Here is a 12,957-nt window from a genome sequence, read left to right as displayed (position 1 = left end):
TCTATCACACCTTGGACAACTTAGCTGAACAAGCAAAAGAGATATTAGCATTTGGGACTTTACAGGATTAGAGGGAACTTCAATATTAAACGAAGTTTTACGGCAATCATGTTCTTCTGGATCACTGCCTGTGAGTCATGTGGAATACTTTGGCCTTAATTGTCAGTCAATTTATTTCTTGTTTCTAGTTTACTTAAGGTTACCGTGAAGCTGGGGTTGGATTTCTCTTTTCTAATGGATGGATTTTTTTATTCAAACAAATCAAGAGCAATGTCTTTGCTAAGTACCTCAATTTGTATGTTTACATTTCAGGGTGTCTTTAGCAAAATTAAGTTTTGAAAAAATTCCTCTCTCTAGAGTTTAGTGACACTCTGCTAGATTGAACATTCCTTTGATATATTCGCCCCCTCCCCAGTGATTTCTTCCTCAAGGACATTGCATTTGATTATATGGTGGTAACTGTTAATTAGCAGCTCCACTAGAGCTGCTTCTTGAGCTGTGCCAAGCCAGGCTCATACGTTTTCAGGACAAGGGTCAGAACATCCTCTCCCCTCTGTGCTCCAGAACGAGTTGTTCCAAGAAACAGTCCTCCAAAGGTCAAACTTTCTGATATAAGACAAGTTTAGAAGAGAGCAGTGGAAATCCTACATTATGATTTTATTAGATTCTGTTGCCCCTTTCATCTCACGGAATTTTGTGCCTCAATAGTGTTCTTAGTAGAGATCAGTGGCAAGTAACTCTCATGAAAGGCACTGTAGTTTTCTACAGATGTAGTTTTACTGCATATGGCAATTTTTAGATATATAATGGGCTATTAGTACTTTCTAGCCTACATCTCAGCTGTATGCTCAGTTGCACATTTGTGGGATTCTTTCCCAGATACAGGCCAGTGGATTATTAACTATATATAACTCCATTAGAGTAATTCCCGTTATTACATCCTTCAGTTCATCTAAATGGTAAAACATGATCTAACTGCAAAGCAAAGACAGAAATTGCAATTTTTGTAGGAGATTTCAGTTACTTAAGTCAATAGTATGTTGTTTTTATTTGGTGTTTGAATTTAACTTTCTTTTTATTTCAAAAGTTTACAATTCTCCTGTCCCACCAAGGCCAGTGAGCAGCTGATTTGAATTCTGGGGCACCAGTCACACGCTCCCTGAAAGATGACTTGCTTAGTGAGCAGTCAACTCCACTTTCCAAAAGCTGCACTGAATGTCTGTCTTGGAGACATCTAAAGTTGCCACCAATTTGAAAACACTTATGCCCATAATAGCAGTTCCTACTCCTGAGGGAGCTTGCTTAGGTTCCTACTCCTGTCTCTGGCTTGCTTAGGTTGAGCATCAGCCACTCAGTGCTCCTGTAGCCTCCTGTTGCTGCTGACTCCAGCTCTGAACAGAATTGTCCAAATTAAACAAAGTGGGAAGACAGAACTGGATTTCTTGGCATGCAAAGCAGGGAACAATCACCTAACAGCAGTCTGTGATGGCCTAGTGCCCTGAGAAGTACTTGTGCATCAGAAGATGAGTAAAAGGACAGTTGTTCATAACCATCTGCTGAGCAGGTGTGCTTTCACCTGAGTGCCGGCTGGCAGATCTCATCACCATAACACGGACACCGCTTCTGTGTTTATTCGCAAGATGAGATCATCCTTTACTGCAAGCCCTTTGCCATAGGGCCTGTGTCTAGATTGCTAGAGTTAGCTTGATTTTGAGACTTGTCTTGTCATGACCTTCCCTGCAAATTTTATTCCACAAGTTACGGTTATCCAGACTGCAAGCTTCAAGCAGTAACTTCTTGAGCCAAGTCTCATTCTTGCTTCTGTCAGTACGAGTGAATGCTCTGATGTTCACAGGGCTGGTGAGGAGGATCATTGTACTTCTGGGGTTTCCAGAACTGTATGTGGCAACTTTGAGACCTGGGCCCATTTCAGGATGCACCTGCAGCTCCCTGATGTAGGAGTTTGGGGATATTTGTGGTAGCTTGAACTATGCTTATACTTTGATATATTTGAATGGACCTTTCAATTAACTTTAATAGTTTAATATTTAATAAAATTTCTATACTTGACAGAAATACCAAATATTCTTCAGTTTGGGGAGAAAATCTCTTTGACACTTTAAGCATTTAATAGTAAAGGGAACAGGTCTGAATGGCCAAATAGGAGTATCACAGAAGACATTATATTTCAGTGTGACCCTTTACAGAGTTGGAAGGATTTTTTTTTTTGGCAAAAGAAAGTTTAGAGAAACATTTTTTTTTCAGAAGGAGTGGTAATGATATGTTTTGTGCTCCGTAGGAGCTTTGGGGGTTCAAAGTTTCTGGACTCTGTCATCCTGGCTGGCAAATAGGGGAAGAGTGGGCAGGGAGCAGTGGGACCTCCTGGTCCTGGGGGCTGTAGGCATCTACCCTCTCAGGACCCTGAATCCTTCTCTGCTAGCCTCTCAATCCTCCAGGTGAATTGTGCCAAAATGAGTAACCTTAGAAATATAAGACATTGTAAACAGGAGTTAATGGGCCTTCCATGATCTTATCTCCATGTCAAAACTCTTCTTTTTAGTTTCAGGATGATTTGGTTTCCCATCTGTGAGCACAGACCCTCAGGCAAGCTGGCAGGAGCCTGGGCATGTTTCCAGTAGAAGACAGGTTTCCACTGTAGTTGGCCTTTTACTGATTGCTAAATGCTTTGGTTTTGATGAATCAGCATTTTCCTATGGAAAAACATTCCTTTGGAGATTTTCCAGTCGGAATGAAACCAAGATTCAACGTATTGCAAAATCCATCCAGAATAGGATTTATTCTTTGCAGCTGTACTTACAAGCAATTTCACTCTTCCTTGCTTTCCCTGCATAGCAAAAAAACCTAAACATATGCAAATATCATTGCTATAGGTATTTATAACGAGGATGCCTATTTTTGCCTCTGGAAAGATTATGCAGGGTATAGACATTTAAATATAGCACCTGGAAAGGAGATAAAGTTCTTTCAGATTCCTGTGAAATGGTATATTTGAGACCTATTTTGCAGTGCAGCAATATCAGAGGTCACGGAAAATAAAAATAGATTAAACAACTCAGTATTTGCTTTGCAATTTCCTTGTAAAACAGACTTAAAACTAAGCACATTTTAATGAAAAATCATAAATTTGATCAGACATTTGTGAACATATGTTTATATTCAGCTTTGGTTGATTTTGACTTCATGTTTCTTCTGGCTATCTACCCTGGACCAAAACACAGCTCAAAAAGTTGGAATAAGTATAACCATAAATCATCGTATGTGTGAGTAACATTCAGAGCGATAAATACAGCCCTTCTCTCTTGTGCCTCTATGAACACAGTAGGTGTAACGTCAGGCATTATCTCAGGCTTATAATTGTGGGATGGCAGCTAGACACTTGACATGCAAATTCATATCCTTACTTTCACAAGTTAGTCATTCCCTTAAAATGAGCATAGTTATATGTCGTAACCTGATTGCATGTGTAACTAGTGTAGTCCTTTCATTTTTATTGGATTAACAGTTTAATGCTTTTGAAACCCCCTGCTCCTACAGGATTTGCACAGGGTCTTTTCTAGCCCATGTCAGCTGCCTACCTAGAATTCGGTTAAGCCATAGCTAATCCTTTTGCCTTAAGGTAAGGTAGCAGGTTAAGAGTGATCCAGTGAGCTTTGGCATCTCTTTTTAAGCAACCAATGCAACTTGATACGTTCCTGTGAAGAGAGATCCTCAGGTTGAGCCTGCAATAGAGATGTCCCTGCAAGAGGCATGGTCTGTGTCTGAGGTGTTTGGAACTACAGACAGACTGGAACTGGGGTAAGTTGATCTATAACTACAGTCTCTGCCACTCAGAAATACAGGTATTTTAATGGCAACACAGTAAATGGGTGGCTGCAAGACTGCTGAGAGTGTCTTCCAGAGGTGCAACAAGATTTCATTCCCTCTCCAGCCAGCAGTCCATTGAGACAAGACTTTTTAGCATGTGAGGCTTTGTCCCTTCACACACTTAAAATAGCTTGTTGCTTAATACTGTTTTATTCCTCTGTATCCCTCCTGTTGGGCCTGCTGTGTTGTTTATGCTGTGTGGAGGAAGAAGAGGAACACTCCAGTTAATTGTGGTGGGATCAGGGATGTGTCCAAAAACGAGCAGTAGCAACAGCAAGATAAAACCCCTTTATTTAACATGTGCCAAACACAGAGGAAAAAAATGAAAAGTGGAAAAAAATTTTCATTATACCTTTTATGATTCTGAGCTGCAGTAGGCAATCACAAACACACCACAAAACCAGTACTCAGATTTCCGAAGAGACTCAGCATTTGTAGCGTGGAAGCTGACTCAGCTTGATCTGTTCAGTTCTGAGCCTGAAAGTCAGCACGTTGAAGATATGACTGTTGGGAGTCTTCTTTAGACCTTGGTTAGGAAGACAACATGTCACGAGCCATGCTGACAATAAAACTTACTGGTAAACAACCTACCTAAAGGTGAAGGATAAAGCTCTGAATGTGAGCCATGGGAGTGAAAGAAGAACATGGGGTCACAGGAAGAATAAGTTTCTCTTCAGCTAGATCTGTGGATATTTAGTGTGTCTGAAAGTGCACCTGCTTAAAGAGGCTGTTCCAAAATGCTATACTCTGTACTTTTTAAACACAGATTAAGTATTTTTGCCTTTTTTAGGGGGCAGAAGGAATCCAATATTACTGGAAAAATTTTCAGGGATAGGATTGAGTTTACTTTTCTCCTACTTAGAGAAAAGGCTCCTGTTTGAAAGCACAACCTGAACTGATCTATGGGATGCAAAGTTCTCTCAAAACCTCTGGTGCAGGTAAGGTCCACTTGTTACAGGACTAAGGCTTTCCGGTGAAGTCTTTAACGGTTTAGAAAAATACTGATTCAGCAGATCCGCTATGGGCTGTGGAATTTGCAGGACATGCTTTAATAGCCTGTAGTGGTTTGAAGCATAATGCAGCTGGAAGCACACTGCTAATTTCTTCTGAAGAGCAAAAAAACATTGCGGATTTCTTAAATATCCAGCACATTGTTTAGGCAAAATTATACAAGTGAATATTGTAATAAATGGATTTAGTCATAGTTTTGTATGAATACAGATGCTCCTAAAATTAATCCAAGATGCCTAAAGAATTCAAGCCAGGGTCTCTTTGTTTTCTTGCAAATACTGCAGGTACTTCTCTTCTAAGTCAGTACAGTTACCCTGTGTCCAGAAGGAGCCACATTCACCCTGTACAAGTCATCAGTCAAATTGCTTTTCTGCAATAACTTTCAGTAAACTTACATTTTGGTTCTATCCAGTTTAATTGAACCTTTGGCTCATGTTTTGAATGCAGATGGTTTTATATAAATCTTTAATGAATGTGTTGAACCTGGGTCAGCTGAGCTGCTTTCAGATGATTTAGTGCTGACTTCTGTTGTTACCAAGATCCCAACTTGTGACCAGCCACCAGTGCTTTTCTATCTTGCAGAAAAATTATGCTACTAGGGAGGGAAATTAGGCTTATGTTTGGATAGTAGATAGCTAAGTAAGGAGGAATTTTTTTTCCTCTTTCATATATATATGGTTGTTAAATAAATACTTCAGAAAGTGTCTTGGTTTCTGAAGCTAATGAAATGGTTTGTTAATAATAGAAATGGTTTAAAGTAATCCAGCTAATCTAGCAACACATGCAGAAGCTTTGGAAAATTTTCTAGAATTTATTTTTTCCATGGAAAACCAAGTTTTGTTAGCAAGCCACCTCCTGCTTCCAGCATCATTCTAGGCCAAACTATTCTGAATTTGTCCCAGAACCAGCTGTCTTTTTTGGTTCAGATCAGAATGGACAAAGGCAGAGCCTCAAATAGTAACTTGAGCTTTTCAGCTGTTTGACTGCTTCAATTCTGTGCTTAAATCACTGATGATCAGTTGATGGCTACTATTGCATGGGTGTTCAAAGTCCCAGTGTGGGAAATGAACTGGTGTACAGAGCAGCAGAAAAGTAATCATAGCCTTAATCCTCTGTTCTGTTCCCTGACTCAGTGAAAAAACTAAGGAGAAGGTGAACATCCTCATATTACATTTTGCCTGGTTTTAGTAATAGAGTTCTATTAAATTAGTTTTTACTAAGAATATTGACCTATGACAGAACAAAAACTGCCTGGGTACTCAAGGGTGATTCTGGAAGTGGAATGCAAATTCTTCTTGTAGCCATGATTTATACTCGTCTTGAACACTGTATCACATTAGCAAAACATTTATAGTGTAAGAGATGTATGAGTCAAAGTATCACACTAATAGTTTAAATTGAAGACAGGCCAGAATTTTTCTGTGGTGTTCTTCGATGTATATATAACGGAGTGAACAACCAAAAGGAAATTTGAATGTTGTAAATCCAAACTGTTGCTCAACCCACCATAAGTAATCAGGAGAAAGTTTACACATCTGCCTCTCGGCAACTGCTAATAATAAAGTATATTTCTACCTTCCTATACACAACAGTAATATTTTTACCTGGGTTACCAGCAGGACTTGGCTGTCAACATGTGGGTGAAAATTGCACTTTTTTTTTCCCCGAGTAAGGATTTTGTTGCTTTCCTCTACTTTTAATTTTGAGATTATTGACAATATTTTCTTACCTGGGCTGTGTTGTGTTGGAGATCTTCACCTTATAGTTGCCCTGCAGCTCCTAAGGAACTGCATACCTCCTTCTTTGGTGGAAATAAGGATACTAGGGGCGTGTACAGGAGGTCTTGTGCTAATGTGGAGTCAGGATGCAGTTGGCTGAGCTCTAACACCCAGAGACTTGGAGTGTTCTGGGACTTGATGTCCAAAGGACAAGGTAGGATTCAGGATGATGCCAAGCTCTGTCATGGGCCTTTTGGAAGACTATGGACAAATATTTATTGCTTTGTTTTTCAGTTTCTCCACAATAAAATGGACTAATGTTATTTCCCTTCTCTGAAAAGTGTGGTGAGTTTTAGAAGTAGAAAGTAGGATGAAAGTTAAGCAATAATTTTATTACATATTGGCACTTATTTCTTGAATTACTGTCAACAATTTCTGAATACTCTCATTTCTTATAACTAGGTCTGTACAATGTCAGTTCACCTCTCTGTGCTGACACAGATATCCTGTTCCACAAGCTGCCACAGGGATTTCTGCAGGTCTCTGGGATCGTTCTGTGCAGAAGACAGCAACGCTTTGAGATAAGTGGTTTGTGTGGTCAGTAGGCTCTCTGTTGATGCCTCTCTGGTTTGTTGCGCACGTTGGAAAGAGCATCAGAAGGAAGTGAGAAATGGGGGAAGAGAAGGCACAGGTATTTCAGAGAAACAGGACTGTGTCTTTGCCACAGAGCTCTGATATTATGCTAGTCTAATCACTTATGACAAAACATTGGCATGTTACAATACATTTGGTTATTTTCTTGGAATCACAGAATCATCTAGGTTGGAAAAGACCTTGAAGATCACCTAGTCCAACCATTAACCTCACACTGACAGTTCCCAACTACACCATATCCCTCAGCGCTATGTCAACCTGACTCTTAAACACCTCCAGGGATGGGGACTCCACCACCTCCCTGGGCAGCCCATTCCAACGCCTAACAACCCGTTCTGGAAAGAAATTCTTCCTAATATCTAGTCTAAACCTCAGTGTGAAGCGATGATTTACAAAGACTTGATCACAAGCTTTCTCTTCTCCTCTCACATCTCCATCATCCTACTGTGCTTATACAGAGAACACTGCTTCATACTGTCAGATGTCTTGTAGGAAGACACCTGTCATGTGGCAACCCCTTTCCACACTGCTGTGTGGGGCCTTGTGTCTCAACTGCATTTAAACTGGTCACTTGTCCTGGGATGAGCCCTGGACAGAGAACTGCACTGAGATTCAGTTGCTGCAAAAGTCTATGTGATGCTACTCCCTGGAGTATGTCCAGTAGCTGGCTTAGAAATTCAAAGCTGCTTTCTCTAAGCACAGAAGATGCTTTAATATATTTAGGGGTGTCTTATCATGGTTAATAAAAGTATCTGTAGCTTCTGAAACCACATCTATAATCTGCTTTGGACAGGAAGTAGTGAGGGTCTCGGTACCATACCCGCCTGCTGCGGGTGCTCTGCTATATGGTAGTCCTTACCCCTATCTGTTACTCAGGGCAAGGGATCTGTGCTAACAGCTAAGTTATCTGTTATCTGTTAATGGTTATGCTCTGTGCAGAGTTGGATATTTCTACATACATAGTTTCTTGGCAGAAAGGTTGAAAAGGTTAAAAATTTTGTATTTTAGTTTCTTGGATATCTTTGGGATCTGCATAGTGCAAAGTAAATTAGCCAGGACAGAGCTCTGCACCAACAGAGCTGCAGTGAAACTGCCTGAGCTGGCTCTGAACAAATTCGAGTGTCCCTGCATATGGGGAAGAACTCCCTCAGTTGGCTTAAAGGAGGTGTTAAAGTTTGGAGCATAGATTCCTAGGTCCCTGATACAGTTAATGGAGAGAGCAAGCGGCTCCAGAGTGTGACTCAGGTCTGCATCACCCTGCGCAGCTGCCCATCTCTCCCCACTGACTAAGGAGAGTTAGGCTTCTAACTGAGGCACTCCATGTCAATCTGTCATTCCTGTAACACAGCCAGAGGGCAGATCTTTTGCACATGCAGTATTTAAATTCCTTGTGTCTGCTCAGACCATGGTGTTTCTTTTGCTTGCTTTGACTAGGCCAGGCAGTCATTTTTCTTTAGTATTTCTGGTTAACTTCTTTATTAACATAAGGTGGTTAGAAGAGTAATTGTATCTCCCTCAGTGCAATGTTAGATTAAGACACCAGCAAGCACTTGCTATAAGCATTGCACATCCTCATCATGTGGTATTGTGGTTAACTTTGCAACGAAACACCAGTCCTCTGCTATTTGATATTAAGCAGGAAAGGATATAATTCAGTACTACTACCCCGTAAGTTAAGCATGTCATGTTTCCATACTGTAATATTCATGTGAAGGAGAAAATAACGTGGACCAAGACTGTCAGCTTATAAATTGGTGTAGTTCTGTGGGATTCATATGAATAAGCTGCAGATCCGACACACAATGCTACAGCCTGTTTCAGCTAACGTGTAGTGGTGACATGAAATCTAAATCTAGGGACAACCCAGGCCCTGTCTCTGAATCATTGAGATGTTAGGTTGTAAAAAGAACTTATTCTGTGCAAAGAAAAGACATTTTTTTCCTTTTAGCTGACATATCATGCTCATATATAGTATAAATAGCAAGGATATAGAGGCTTCAATAATTTTGACTCATGTGCAGTGTTTGGTTCAAAGCCTTTTGAACATAATTTCAACCAGACAATGTGAGGAACAGGGAGGTAATAAAAGACTGATGGAGAAAAGCCATATACATACACAAGACAAAATACCTCTCTAAAGAAAGATGCTTGCTATTTCATCTTTGGATTTTTTTTTTTCCTCTCCTGCCTCCATCTGAACTCAAGTTACATCCAATAATGTTTTAAAGAGCTGCCAGCCATTCTGTACTGACTTGGGGTGGTTTTGGCAGGAACCCTGTTTCTTTTCCTTAGCTCAGACAGAAGTGGGTGATTTTCTCCTGTGCTTCTGCTGTTACTAATAAATAATCCAGGATGCTGATCTGTACCTTAGGTAGCTCAGTAGTCAGGTAATTTGTAAAAAGTAGTCACTCACCTGAACCTTCAAGCTAAAAATCAGCTGTGATTCACCTAGACTCTCCTAATCATCTCATTTTAGGATCAAGACTTTCATCTCTTCTAATCTAGTTAGCATGAAAAACTGATAATGAAGCCTTGCGTACATATACTTTGTTCAGTGACACCTGACTTTTAGCTCTAGGGTAAAAAACCAGTGTGATAAGAGGTCCATAATTCTGATACATTTTTATAAAAATAGGCGACTTTTAAAAAATCTTGAAATGTGTAGCCTTGCAGGAGACTAATTACGCTTGCCCTGTTTTGACTGGGGAGAGGTCTTTTTAAAGAGAGGGGAAAAAAAAATCCTGCAGAGATGGAAAGCTACTTATCCAGCCAAAGAGAGTGCAGATATACAACAGTCATTTAAGTCCTCCACACCAGTGTAAAAAATTATCACTTAATTGTTTCTAGTTTTTAAAAAAATCATAACAGGACGTTCTTAGATCGTAGCAAGTCAAAATAAGGACACTTTTGCAAAAAGACATTCATATGAGAACCAGTGTTTTTTCCAGCTGCAATACAGAACTCAACCCAAATCATTCTTAAGCTTTTAAAGAATCAGTCACTTCCACGTGTTCTCTTCAGTTTGTTGTTTAATCTTGTGTAATGAGCAAGTAAATTAATTCACTGCAAGTTTGTGTTTATGCACCTAAAGTTAGCCTGCTTTATTTGTTGAGGGTGATTATGATTCATTCAGCTACTGGCAAGAAGGCAGATTCCTGTGGACTTTTCACAACGTGCTGGTACATTGGAAAACAGAAAGAAAAACAAATGATCAGGGTTGAAACTGTCTGGGTGTTAACATTTCCACAGGGAAGACCACTTAAGAGTCTAGTGCGTAGTTCTTTATTATTGCAAGGATAGGAATCTTGTCCAAACAAAATTTAACTCTGCGTCATTCAACCTATGTAAAACCAGGCTGAAGGCAGTCTTGAAATAAAAATTAGACTTTTTTTTTACTACCTCTTTTTTTGAGGAAGAGCCTAATTTCTTTAGAAAATCCCATCCTCAAAATCTCAAATGAAATAAAAGCCAAACCCACATTTGCCCTCACCCCCCATTAAGTAGCAAAACTGGAAAAACTAACCTGAAAACAAGTGTAAAGTCAGAAATGTCATTGTGGCAGCCTGTGTATGAATTGTAGGTGAAGGCCTTCATGTCCCATTTTTGTCTTGGGGCTGACTGCCTTTGTTGGGTTGCTTGTGCCAGGATGGCTCACACCTGAAGGACCTGGGGTGCATCAATAGGGCTTGGGACTCTGTGCTGTAAGGGAGCCAGCCCTCAGTCACCCAGGGGTGCATAACTGCAAATACTAAAGGTGAACGTCTGTATTCCCGAATGTGAAACTTTTCACTGACCTCTAGAAACTTGTTTGTATTTCGGAGGCAAGGAAAAACTGGGGTGGTGCTGGAGGAACACAAAACCCCAAATCCCTTGCATTAAGGAGCAAATACTGGTAGACATCTAGTCCCTACTGCCATGTTAAAAGATTTTGAGGCATCCCTTGGGTGCCCGGCATTTCTTAGCAGGGCTTTGGCTGGTGAGAGTAACAGAGCAAGCAGAGAATCTGTAACTTGGGCATCTCATCTCACACCTCTTGCTACTTAACTGTATGCCATTTTCCCTATGTCTCTTATTTTTCTCCCAAGCAATTCAGAGTTGCCACCATCTTCTAAAAGCTTTCTGCCATCTGAGCTGCTGCTATACCTTGATAACTGTACTGTTTATTTGTCCTGTACATTTGTTTTTCTTCCTCCACTTCTGCCCTTTAGCTTCACAGTGTTATTTGAGGACTCTAATCTCTTCCAAACCCCTGAAGGAGTGTCTGCAGTTTGGTAGTGCTTTCCTCTTCCGTATTCTTAAAATGAAAGCTTAATTGCAACACAGGTTCCCCACTGAAGTGACTAAACTACAGGAATTGTGCTGTTTGATCATGGTTATAGCTGGGCTGTTGTTGTATTTTTCAGTGACTCTGTGATGAAGTTGCTTACCTGATTGAAGTTTATTCTCTTTAGGGTCGGATAAAGTATTAAATCACTCTTCTGCTGAGCTGGAGCTTGAACAAGTAATTTGATACAGTGAATGGAAACTGTCAATTCTGATCATTCTCGACCTCCAGAGCTTTGATTTCATGATGTATCATTTGCACATTAACCTGCATTTCTCCCATCAGCCATCAGATCAATTACTGTGGATTAAAACATAGTGTTGTTTATAGACTTGTATGGATGTTGGTGTGAGAGATTAGGACAGTCTGTAGTAAAATTGCTTATGTGCATGAATAAAAGGCTTCACTTGTCCATCCTGTAGGAACAGTGATGGGTAACCGGGATTAGTATCTCGTTTTAGTTGTTCATGACCCCGGCTAATGGCCATGTGCCTCCTCCACATAACTCTGCAGGTGGGAACAAACAGCTAATCTCTTGTGCAGCAGTCAAATGTGGAATAGCTGGTACAGAAAAAGAAATTAAATTCTACCCATTTTTTTGCATAAGCAATGACAACATAAAAAAAAAAACCAAAAAAAATCACCAAACAAAAAATAGCCCAGTTATGTAAGCCATGCTCGTGTGTACATCTAGAAAGGATGTGATCCATCTGTCATATAGTTCATCCTGTGTGTTTGTATAACAAGGCTTTCTTTAATAGTGGCATTCTTGTTTTATTTTTTCTACACTTGAAGCTCAAGTTTCCTCCTGACTCAGTAGGGATCTGAAATTGGATGCAAGTTGTCAATAGATGAGGAAAAGGAAGTGGGTTGGTTTTGATGCCCATTCCTGAGGGGAAGGGGCAAGATTCTTCTGTTCTCAAGATTTACTATATAGCTTTGTCTAATACTCATTAGTTGAAAAAGGAAAGCAAATGATCTTTAGAAGTGCTTAGGAGGGAGCTTCAGCAGTGCCTGGATTACTGTTCTTTCTGTGGGCAAAATATACTGTAGAAACTCATGAATTCATATAAGTTGTAGGAAGAATTAATGAAGCTTGAATAAACTCTTCAGAGGTCAGTCCTTTTAAGTGCCATCTTAGCTTTGTCAGGTTCAAGAGTTGAGCCCTGAAAACTATGAAGCCTCAAGTCCACTTGCCATTGGATCCTGGGTACTTACTGGTATTATTGTGTGTCCATTGAAGACCAATGGAAGAGGGGTTTGAGCTGGCCTGTGGGGCCAGCTGGAGACCCACAACTTTCTTGTCTGATAGAGAAATTCCACTCTTCTTGCAGGCAAGTGTGTGGGAGAGTAATGCCACAGGAG

This window comes from Strix uralensis, chromosome 9 (assembly GCF_047716275.1).
Source record: "Strix uralensis isolate ZFMK-TIS-50842 chromosome 9, bStrUra1, whole genome shotgun sequence".
Lineage (NCBI taxonomy): Eukaryota > Metazoa > Chordata > Aves > Strigiformes > Strigidae > Strix > Strix uralensis.
This window is presented reverse-complemented; position numbering follows the sequence as displayed.